Source organism: Sinocyclocheilus grahami, unplaced genomic scaffold (assembly GCF_001515645.1).
Source record: "Sinocyclocheilus grahami isolate Dianchi unplaced genomic scaffold, SAMN03320097.WGS_v1.1 scaffold133.1, whole genome shotgun sequence".
In the NCBI taxonomy this organism is placed as follows: domain Eukaryota; kingdom Metazoa; phylum Chordata; class Actinopteri; order Cypriniformes; family Cyprinidae; genus Sinocyclocheilus; species Sinocyclocheilus grahami.
This window is the reverse complement of record NW_015505312.1, coordinates 573,434-585,090: the sequence shown is the minus strand read 5'-3', so window position 1 is coordinate 585,090 and position 11,657 is coordinate 573,434.

Genomic DNA, 11,657 nt, shown 5'->3' with positions numbered 1-11,657 from the left:
ACAGACACCGTTTATTAACAGAAAATAAACAAAGTGTCCAGAAAAAAGGGAATCAAGTGTCCGATTTAAACAGGGGATCTGGTGTCCTCGTCGTGCAGGGAAGGGCAGTGGTCAGGAAGGAAGGGTCCAGGTAAGGGGCGGAGTCCGGCGGCCGCACGCGCTCCCCTCTCCGGTCCGGAGCGCGAGGGGTGATGGCTTCTATCAGCGGCTTCGTCCTTCTCTCTGCCCCCAGCGCTTGAAGGGACTAGACGCCCCAGCATCCTTGCCCGACAGCCGTGTAACGGGTGCGGTTCTCGTCCGGACTGCGGGTCCGGCAGCTCACGACTCTGGCAGCACGGGAGCCCCTCTACACACCTCTCCAGGACCCACGAGGACACCAGCGTGCATGCACGGGGAAGAGACCGGTCTCCCGAGGAGAGGCGCGCTCGGCATTTAAACAGCGGCGGTGATGAGGCTCCATTCGGTTCAGGTGTGCCCCATCACACGCCGCCAGCCCTGGCTATTTCAGCGCCCCTCCTCTCTCACGCACCCACTCCTGTCGGGAGCCTGGCGAAGGGCGGCGATTAAGGGACGGGGTGATGCTGATAATTAGGGGGAGGCAGCCGACTCGTCACAGTGTGTTGATATCCAGCCGAAGAGCAATCAACCATAACTTCAGGCGAGTAGGCTCAGAAGTCGGTTTGAACAATCCGGATAAGCGCAAGTAAGTATCAGTTTGATTAGCCGTCGTACCTACAATGCCTGTGCACTGTGTAAACAATGAGTGACGTATACGCGCGAGAGATCACTTCCGGCGCTGGTGTAAACTACGCCAGAGCGCGTACACGCCTCACGCACCGGAAGTCATGCGCGTGCTCAAAGCAGTTGGACATAGTGTTGTATTAGAGGTAAAAAAAATTATATAAATACTGTTCGGTTTCTCGCACAAACCGATCGTTTCTTGTGTTAGGACATCAATGTGTCGTCAGGAGCTGCAGGGTTTAATTTGGATTTGTCTGTGCATGTTTTTTTTACACTCATAGATTTTGTTACCATTGCCATGCATTATAAGACTGATGGACTCCAACGGTTGGACTTAAAAATCTTTGTTTGTGTTCTACTGAAGAAACAAAGTCTCCTACATCTTGGATGACCTGGGGGTAAGCAGATAAACATCAAATTTTCATTTTTGGGTGAACTATCACTTTATCAGCTGACTGATGCGAGCATTGCATCGAAAGCTAACAGAACCCATTATAAAATCACTGACGCTTTCTATATTGGTTACAGTATACAGATGATGTTTTTGATGTATTCCACGTGCTTGAGTCTGCTGACAACAGGACAAATGGAAGAGTAAATGAACATTCACTTTGATGCGTCCGGTTTAAACAGATCTCTGTGACTCTGCACACACATCAGAAGGATCCTAGTGTCAGGAACAAGGAACAATCTCTTCAGAGGATTGTATGTTTGTTCGGAGCATTTGACTGCATATTTTGTAAATGAGGCACAGTTTAATAGAGAGCAAAAGAGACTAGTTGAAGGAGGAAGCAGCCGGCTGTATTGAATTTGACAGCAGCTGCATCGCAAACCATACGTAACCAATTTCATAATGCTTTGTCTGTAAATGATGATTTAATATGAATAAAGTTTTCATAACACTTACTCGCATAGAATAGCGAGGGGGTGTTGATACGGTTTCCTATGCAATGATATTAGCTGATCATAAAAGCAGCCGCTTACTGATAAGACAAAGGACCCACCCCTTAAATGACGGTTGAAAACAATCGTTTTTCTGTATATGTTTCTGCAAAAACTTGTATTAAAATTATAAGTGAACTTCAAGGAACATATTAAAATCTTAATATTAAAATATTTTTAAAAATCCATGTCATGACCTTTAAAGTGAATCGGTATACATGTGTATATAGGCTATATATACACATACATACATTTTTTTTTAATGGTTTTATTTTTAGTGAACTATAACAACCCTGACCTTTCCAACAATAATCTACAGGCAAACATGCAAAAAAAATATGAACCTTCAGTTGTAAAACTCCTATGCACATTTGCGACAGACATACCACCCCCCCCCCCACAAAAAAAAACATGGACAGAGGCGATAACAATACCTCCCTCCCTCATTCCAAATCCCATCTATCCATCTTTCCTCGGCAGCATTATGCGTTTTGCATCATTAGACTTGAATCTCATCTCCTGACTACGCTCAGTGCCAGCCAGTGAGGCAGCCACTGGGGAGATGCACATCGGGTTCAATGGCAGAGTTAATACACACTTAATACGCATGTCTGCATCAGCCTCACCCTACACACACACAAACCATATATTATTTTGCACAGCCATTAAACTCCAAAACATAAGCTAGAGTGAGTGTGGAAAAGAAACCAGACTGGAGCATTCATGCAGGGTGAACGGTATATTTGTTTATATGGGTGTGGGATGAAGTAAGGAGGTAAATGTTGAAGAGATCAAATGAAATGTTTGGGTAATAAAAGGTATGAAAATAAATAGCAATGTGTAAAATGTGTGTGAGAGGGAGTGCGCACGAAACAGACATGAGGCCCCACAGAGCATAAAAGCGTCTGCTTTCATTACTTTTCAGAGGCTTTTAGTTTAATTGTATTCTTATGGTACGTCTCTGGTGAACGGAGGGGTTTGCTGAAGGATAAAAGTCTGTTTGCTCTCCATCTCCCACTGAGAATTGTGTGGGAAGAAAATCTACAACAATTTTTTTTTTTACCGAAACTCAGATAAACTACTCAAACAAATACATAAATTACCTCTCAAATATCAACACTTTAAATATTCATTAAAATATTAAACAGTGCGCTAAATGCTAGTTAAAATGGAGTACAAATGGCCGCCCGCTGTTTCACAGTGGCCTTGATTCCGGAAGTTTTTCCCATTCATTTTCTCCAGAGGCATTAAAAAGAAGTTCCAATATAAAAACATGAAATAACTAACCAGATTCAAAATGAGTCACACCACAAACTTAGATTTGAAGCGAAAACAGTATTTGGATATCGAATATCAAAATCACATGTGAAGTTGAATTCAAACATAAAGCTTACACTAAAGAAAAAAATGCCTTTTTTGTAATTATTTGTGAAATTTATTTGAAATTTCTAAGTAAAAATTATTATTAAAAAAAAAAATTTTTAAATGAAAAAGTAAATTTTCAGTGTTTTGCAATTTATTAAGTTTGAAATGCACATATCTCCTCATGATAAAATCTATTTCTCTTTGATGAAATACTTTTTTTTTTTTTTTTTTTACGGAACCTCGTCAGCTTTACGGCACAAGCAGCACATTGCTAGTCAAGCAAACTTGTATGCAATAAATTAAATAGCATTTAATAGTAGAGTTCGGAATTGTTCACATTAGAGGCATTCTTGCTTTCAAACAGCTAAAGCGAAAACAGTATTTGGATATCGAATATCAAAATCACATGTGAAGTTGAATTCAAACATAAAGCTTACACTAAAGAAAAAAATGCCTTTTTTGTAATTATTTGTGAAATTTATTTGAAATTTCTAAGTAAAAATTATTATTAAAAAAAAAAAATTTTTAAATGAAAAAGTAAATTTTCAGTGTTTTGCAATTTATTAAGTTTGAAATGCACATATCTCCTCATGATAAAATCTATTTCTCTTTGATGAAATACTTTTTTTTTTTTTTTTTACTTACGGAACCTCGTCAGCTTTACGGCACAAGCAGCACATTGCTAGTCAAGCAAACTTGTATGCAATAAATTAAATAGCATTTAATAGTAGAGTTCGGAATTGTTCACATTAGAGGCATTCTTGCTTTCAAACAGCTAGAAAGAGCGGTTAAGCTGCGCGCAATGGCGTGAACCAGAAATTTTACTTTTTTTAACCTGGCACAGCATTTTATCACTAATTTTATCACTAATAGTCAAAAACACATTGTAATGTTTAAAGGCATCTGTGCATATTAGAAAGGAAACGAGCAGACACTAGAATGCTCCTTAGAAGGTGCTAAGAGAATGCTGACATAAATACAGCTATCTTTGGTTATTTTGGAGGCCTCATAAGATTCTCATTCTCAAACTTCAGCTCTGTGCATAAGATGAAAAGATCTTTGCGGATCCATTATCCACTTTCTATCAGCTATCTCAGCGAACACAAAAGCTGTGGAGAGGTCAAAATCTCTCACATCTAGACTTTGACAATAGTCTTTCATGGCTGATGGACAGCGCTGCGGGCCAGAAGCCACGAGACTAGCGGCGTCAACAGATAATGATCTACGGTTGCATTTATTCTGCACCATTGACTGCCCTGCTGTAGTCTATACGTCTACTTAACTAACATGCGCAGTCAAAGAGATAAACAACCGCTGCTCTCTCCACATCCCTCTCCATACATCTCTGTCCCTTCTCCTTTCCTGATCTGTCTCATCCACCACATTCTCTCTCTCGCTTTGCGTCACTTTCTATCAGTTCATCTCTTTCCCTTTCCCTTAAATATCCATCCATCTCTTGTTCTATCACAAGGCCACAGTATCCTCCATTCATCATAGAAACAGCGCTGTCTGAGGGCATCTATCTGCAGTGCGTGTTGAGACAAGTGACAAATCAAATGTTCATATATTGAGCCAAAGCAGAGACATAATAAGGGGGCGTAGACTGATGTGAAAAATCGTAAAACTCCATATGGTGGCTATAGGAATGCAAGCCCCACTTATTTGTTCAAAGAGGCAATTGCCTTTTTTGATAAACTCGTCACAACTTTCGCCACTGAGGATGTAGGACTAGTCCTGAGCTTCACTAGCAACAGTGAGATGTGATGGGAAAGACGAAAAAAAATGAAAAGAAAAACTGCAACGTCATTTTTGTGACTCAAAAAAAAAAGAAAAGGAAAAGACATTTAAGTGTAGAGGTCCTTGCTTTGAATGACTTCAGCACATCTGTGGCCACGGGATATGACAAAACTCTCACAGTGTGTTGGTGAGATCTTGGTCCACACAACTCTATTGCATAGATCGGTAACTGTAGTGGGTTTCTTAGCAATAACTTTGTCGCCATTTTTTTCTGAGAAATTTTCAGTTGGGTTTAGATCAGGACTCTGGCCTCGCCATTTCATGATTTCAATGTTCTCGGCTTCAAGGAACTGCTTTACCTGTTTTGCAGCGTGCCGGAAGTATTGTCTTGCATGAAAATAGCAGGCTGATTGGGAGATGCTTGCAGGGAAGAAACTGCATGTTGCTGAAGGAGGTTCTGATAAGCATTTGTATTGACTCTGCCATGTATCTGTATAAGAGACCCAACTCCTGCTGCAAAAAACATGACACTTCCTCCTCCACCTTTCACTGACTTCTTTACCACTTTGGGTTGTTTTTTCCCCGTTTGACCACTAACAATGTTTCCCATCAGACCTAAATAAATTAAACTTGTTCTCATCACTAAAGTGAACCTTGAACCAGTTCTCCTCTCTCCACAAAATATGCTCCTCAGCAAAGGTGAGCTTAGCCTTTTGATTCTTTCTGCTGATGAGAGGCTTGGTCACTGCAGAGTGTGCTTTGTGTCTGACTTCTCTTAAACATGCCAAGATAGGTCCTTACCCTATTCATCAATGAACTGGCAAGCAATTCCAGCTGCAGTGTTGAACCGATTCCCCATTGAGAGTCTCTGCATTACGCTGCGTTTTCATTCATCTTACTTGGACGACCAGTCATTTTGTGGACATGAATGAATTAGTGTCATTGTAAACCTGCAATTTTCTAGAAAATCACAGATTTGGAATGACCAACTTCTTAGAGCTGCCTGCCATCATGCAATCTCAGTGAAAATTGGAGGAATGCTGCCAGTTAAATAGGGTTTGTCATATAATTAAGGAAATTAACACCTGGTGCCAGACCAACACCAATAACCTATAGGCATCTGTAAGTATTCTCTAATTTTGATCATAGGTCTTTTTCAAATATCTCAAGTTTTTTATACTGTGCTTCAGAATACAGTTAAGTTACAAAATACGCTTAAAAACTGCCCTTCTACTCCTGTTAGAATAACTTCAATTAGGACTAAGCAGTGACCTTGAAATTTAAGAAATTGTAGGTTGTTCTCTAATTTTGATCTCCACAGTGTGTGTGTATTATACATATTTTAATTAACAAATATAAAAAATTAACATAATATTATTATTAAAAATGAAAGCTTTTAATCTTGACCTTCAGTACACTATCCTGAGCTGTGATGAAAACGAGAGCGTAGCGGGCCAATAGCTTGGAATATTTAATTTATTTTGTAGATTTTGAAAGACGTCTCTAACCAAGGTTGCATTTATTTGTGGAATACTATTACAATTTAAAACACCTATTTTCTCTTTGAATATATTTTAAAATGTACTTCTAAATGCTGAAGGTTTTAGCAGCCATCATTCCAGGCTTCAGTTTCACACTTACAGAAATCATTATAATAATAAACTCTTGCCAATATGGCCGATAAGTGGCACAATTTGCCTTAAAATAGACTTTGGTCAAAGATGTAGTATCTATGTGACAGTAAATGCAGCGAGACCGTACGTGTACCTGTTTATAGCCCTTTTAACAGTATCAGACCTAATTGTGTTCATCCGTTTTCACACCACAATAACCAGCTCGTCCTCCCTCTCTGCACCTTTTTAGTCTCGAAAGCCAGTGCACAACACCATCCATCCATCTCCCCCTCTCGCTCTGGCTTTCTCTGGGAGAGCGACAGAGACGCAGAGCTGTTCATCCTGTTTGTAGAGTTCACCCGCTGCAACCCTCTATTCAATAAAAGAGACCGGGTGATGGAGAGAGACGGAGGACTGGTGATTGGCCATTTGCGCTCTCGTATCTATCGATCAACACATGCTGTATTGATCTCACAGTATAGCCACATCAATTGCACACTTGATTGCAAATTAGACGCATACAGAGGTTTAAAAAAATAAATAAATAAATACAGACTTGCAAGAAAACCAGGAATTGTGACAAAGTAACTGTACTGGATGTCTCAGCAAAGTGGTTCATAACTGAATGGGTTCAGAAACCTTGAGCAAGGTTCTCATAATGCCAGAACTGAACCATCAATACACAAACAAATGCTTCATTCCACACACTCAAGGACGACTCGCAGTTTTTATGAGCTTACCCGCACGCATGGTGGCACACACCCATCATGCCACACAAACATGAAGCTATACAAAAACAAACAAACACAAAAACGCACACATTCCACTCACATGGGATTATACGGGCCACGCGTATCTAATATTCGTAAGAGCTTTTTCCCTGAGTCTTGTTAAACAGAGCAGAGAGAGTATTAGAATTTCAAGAGGCTTTGAGAAGAAAAAAAACTCAATTAGAAGCATCTCAGTCAGGATGTACTTGTGAGGAGGAAAAAAAACAAAACATCCACACAATACACCAGCCAGTACCACCTTCTTTTCACATCTAATCCACTGGTTAGCTCATCAGACCCGTTATATGAAACAGCCTGCAGGTACGTTCTAGAAAGCACTTCAGCCAAGCTTATTGCGATGAGTTTCCAACTGGTAAATCATAGAGGAGCCGGTGACCTGAGTCCCATTAGCAGGAAGAAAAATGGTTAAGCATGAGATTTGTTCCTGTTTTTATTTTAATATCCAGTGGGGTCCAAAAGTCCACACTGAAAATCTGAGACTAAAAATCTTATTTAAAGTTTTAGGATGTTGAAATACTTAAAACAAAGAAGCACAACAAAGAAGAAATACTTTGATTCTGCATTGTATCTAGGTCACTAATCAAATTGTTAGGCACATAATTTTTCAATTGTAATGAAACTAGTGGTCTTTTGGTCCCCACTGTGCATGTTGTATAGTACAAAATGGGTAGTTAGAGTACTGGCATCTGATTGGTCAGTTCAACGTCGATTATGTCAAGAACTATAGGCCTGTTCACACCAAGGAAGATGACAATAACTCTAAATTTGTAATAATTGTTCTATGACAATAAAGAAGTCTACATCACAGTGTGCGCATATGCACATCATGTTGTTGGAATCGCTTTCAGAATGTTTCTTCCAGCTGATGAACGATAAAAACACTGACAGCCAATCAGAATCCACCCAAATCTAAATGGCTTCTAAAGCACTAGACAACATAACTGCAGCACGTGCTTATAAGAAACAACAAGCTATCATCAATTTGTGTGGACAATATTAAGGTTATTGTTATGGTTATTTTTAAAGTTATCGTTTTTGGTGTGAATGAGCCTTATATCTTATTTCTTTTGCTAATAGTAAAATAGTCAGAGGCGGACAAAGTACTCGACTCTATTACTTGAGTGAAAGTACAGATACTGCTGGTCAAATATTACTCTATTACAAGTAAAAGTTGTAAAGACAGATTTTTACTTCAGTAAAAGTACAGAAGTACTTGCTTTTAGAAGTACTTAAGTACCAAAAGTAAATTTCCTTTTTTTATGTCAATGCACTGTTTTATTGTTGTATGTAATACTTGCAATACTTCTGATGCAACTTACAATACATTACACCTACAAGCTTGTAGTATCTTTGGAATAAAGAGCTTTTAGAATGTTAAAAACCTATGGGGGAAAAAATTAACACCCCTACCCACCCCCACAAAAGCAGGATGGTAGTGATCTCACACAGCTCTGACGTAATCTATGTGTAACCATTTGTCCACATTTGAACAGAGTGGACAGTGAAATCCAGTAAATACAGAATGAGAAGGAAGAAAAAAAAATCAAACCTGCTTTAAAACCCAGCAACACAACTGTAGATGTATAACTTTACAACAGCAACACTGCTTTAACAAAAAAGCAAAACAGCAAGACCTATTTGACATCAAAAACATTTTTTTTTTTTAAATGCTGTCTAATCGCTCTTGCGGTACTTTGTCACACACAGAACAGTCTGTGCAGTGCTGCTTCAAGTCCATCACCTATTGTGTTTTATTAGGAGATGCACAACAGTTCTTCTGTGGCTTTATAGGTAATATTTTCACCTACACAATTTAGCAAAATCAGACAATATTGTTTCTAATATATACCACAATATTAACTTCTTATTATTGAATTGTTGTAAATAAATATCACGTTTGCAACTGGGCAGTGTTAAAAAAATGCTTGGAAATCACGTCATGTAGCCCTACAAGAGTGATTACTGATAAACTGTCTGAAAAAAAAGAGAGTCACGTTTTAGAGAAGAAAAAAATCACCCACTGATTTTCAAAGCTGCTACAGAGTAACGACTTTCTACTTCGAGGACCTTGATAGAAATGTAGTGGAGGGAAAAGTACAATATTTGTCTTTCAAATGTAGTGAAGTTAAAGTCATAAGTTCCCAGAAAAAAATAATACTCAGGTAAAGTACAGATACTCAAAAAGTGCACTTAAGTACAATACTCAAGTAAATGTACTTAGCTACTGTCCGCCTCTGAAAATAGTACATAATATCGTACTTCGTGATATCAGTACAGATAATGCTATGGTAAAAAAACAAAAAGAAACACACACACCTAAATAAATTCAATTCATCCTAATTTGGCCTAACAAATAGATTCCAGAAAATGACATCTGTGAATCTATTAAATAAATCCTATTTAGCTTTTTTAAATCCCATTTTGGTAAAAAAAAAAAAAAAAGTCTTTTGTTTGGCAGTCTGATCAAAATGAGTCAAGAAGGAAATGTTAATCACAAGTGATATTACTTACGGCCCACTAGTCACACAGGGAAATGGAAGATCAGGTCGAGAGCACTGCATCGCAGGATACCGTTTTCCACTCAGTGTATTCTGCTGTATGCTAAACACTTGGCAACATAATACATCATTGGAGTATTTCATAAATAAAGAACATGAATATGACAAAGCACACATACAAGAAGTATGACATTCTGCAAAGAGACTGAGTGTCTGGAAAACACATCTGTAAAACTGTATGTCAGGTTCATAAGCCTTTAAAGGAATAGTTCAACCAGAAATGAAAATTCTGTAATCATTTGCTCACCCTCAAGTTGTACCAAACCTGTAGGAGTTTCTTTCTTTTGCTAAAAACAAAAGAAGATATTATGAAGAATGTTTGTAACCAAACAGTTAACAGTAGCCATCGACTTCTATAGTATTTTCTTTCATATATGGAAGTCAATGGCTTCCGTCAACTGCTTGGTTACCAACATTCCTCAAAATATCTTCTTTTGTGTTAAACAGTTGAAAGAAATTCATACAGGTTTGGAACAATTTAAGGGTGAACAAATGTTGGCAATTTAAATTTTTGCCCAGACTATTCCTTTAAGTTGTGCTGAATATTTAATACTTATTGGTAACAATTTTAATAGTATTCATTATTATTATTTTATTAAATGTAATTCAGAAAGACCTATTAGCACTAAGAACCATCCACTATGCCAAATCATTTTCTGTGGGTAACAAAGTTGGTTACAAATCTCCCTTTTTTTTGTGAGCATGAAAAGAAATTATTTTGTGAGATTTTGTGCACTGTAATTTTTTTTTTTTTTACAAACAAGATTAAGCCACAGAAGAAATTCTTTTTATGGAACCAAAAATCTTGTATGCTGTCAGTCGGACAGGCTTTTATTTAAAAAAAAAAAGGTAATTCTCCGCTTCAGCAAGAGCTCCAGATTTGTCTAATCCATGACTGTAACCAAATATAAAGAGAGAATGGAATCAGCAGAAAGCAGGATAACCGCTAAGATATGCCAGTAACAAACATGTTGTGCCTGTTACAAAACAAAAAGAAAAACACAAATGTAGACAGGTTTGTGTTTTTGGCATTGTTTTTTTGTTTTTCATACAGAAAGCCTGGATTCAAATACACAAGTGCTACAACGAGGAAAAATCCCAAATAAACATCACAAGGGGGAAAAAAACAAACAAAAAAAAAGTTCCATAAGCATTTCCCCATTTTTACACTCAACGGATTCGTCAATTTATTTGCCCTGTAAAATGAGACCAAACCACTTTGTAAGTCCATCTGAACTTCACCTCCATTTGGAAGCCAGGTTAGCTTGTGGGTCGAAAAAAGTTCATGGCAAGTTCTATGTTCAAATTTCCCAAGAAACAGAGGACAGTTCGGGAAAAAGCGGTTTGTTGTCACACAGGATTGATAGTCACACAGGAATCTACTGAACACTGATGTCATTATGAAGACACATGCTACCTATTGAAAAGTTCGCAACAATAACAGAGTTTGTCCTTGATTCCTTTTCAATGAGAAATCCCTCCATCCACGACTGTAAAGGGGAATGTCTATTGGCCGATCACACTGTTTTGAAGGAGGGATGAAGCGGAGATGGAGAACCGGTTCACACAGTGAAGGAGAGCACACAGTAGTGGCCAGTGGAAAGAGATGCGTAAAAAGACCAGTCTTAATCAATCTCATGTTTAACTGCCCAACCCCGATCCATCCGCCCACGCTCAAGAATCCACGGTCCACAGAAACTCTGGGATTGACGGCCAGACTGGTGCAGAGATTGGCCTCGTTTTCGGACAGGGTTCAACCTGTGGCAGCCTAAACACTCCCCAACACTGAGAAACCCATCGGTAGGGCAGCAACAAAGAGGGTCCTCTGCGCTGGAGGGGTCTGTCTGGATAACGTGAAGGGAGGGGCAGGTCAAGAGCTGGTTTAGGCATCTAAAGGGACAGAGCTTGGG